General features: G+C 36.3%; 1 protein-coding gene across 1 annotated transcript in view; it reads right to left on the bottom strand.

Moving 5' to 3' along the window:
- Nucleotides 1-284, bottom strand: part of osbpl8 (oxysterol binding protein-like 8) — a 78,446-nt gene that overhangs the window by 15,917 nt on the left and 62,245 nt on the right. The window lies entirely within an intron of this gene.

The raw sequence follows: 284 nt of genomic DNA, 5'->3' as shown, positions 1-284 counted from the left end.
AAAGACTATGACTAAAACTAAATCAAAATTTGCTGTCAAAATTAACACTGGTGGCAACTTATGCTGGGAAACAAACCTGGTCTAAAGCAGGCTAACTGTCAGGCTAAGCTAAGCTCCTCTACTGACCAATAGGAACCCAATGATATTACCACCGTCTCACATACTATTATGGTTTAACTGACTTTTTTTTTTTTTTTTTTACAGTTTCTAGCAATGCAGCCTTTCTCTCTGGCTGTATTACAGATGTACCTTTTATAGTTTGCAGAACAGATAGCAGAACATTA

This window comes from Sinocyclocheilus rhinocerous, unplaced genomic scaffold (assembly GCF_001515625.1).
Source record: "Sinocyclocheilus rhinocerous isolate Xijiao unplaced genomic scaffold, SAMN03320098_v1.1 scaffold3263, whole genome shotgun sequence".
NCBI lineage: Eukaryota > Metazoa > Chordata > Actinopteri > Cypriniformes > Cyprinidae > Sinocyclocheilus > Sinocyclocheilus rhinocerous.
Note: the sequence above shows the minus strand (reverse complement) of the source record. Positions and strands in the feature narration are given on the sequence as shown.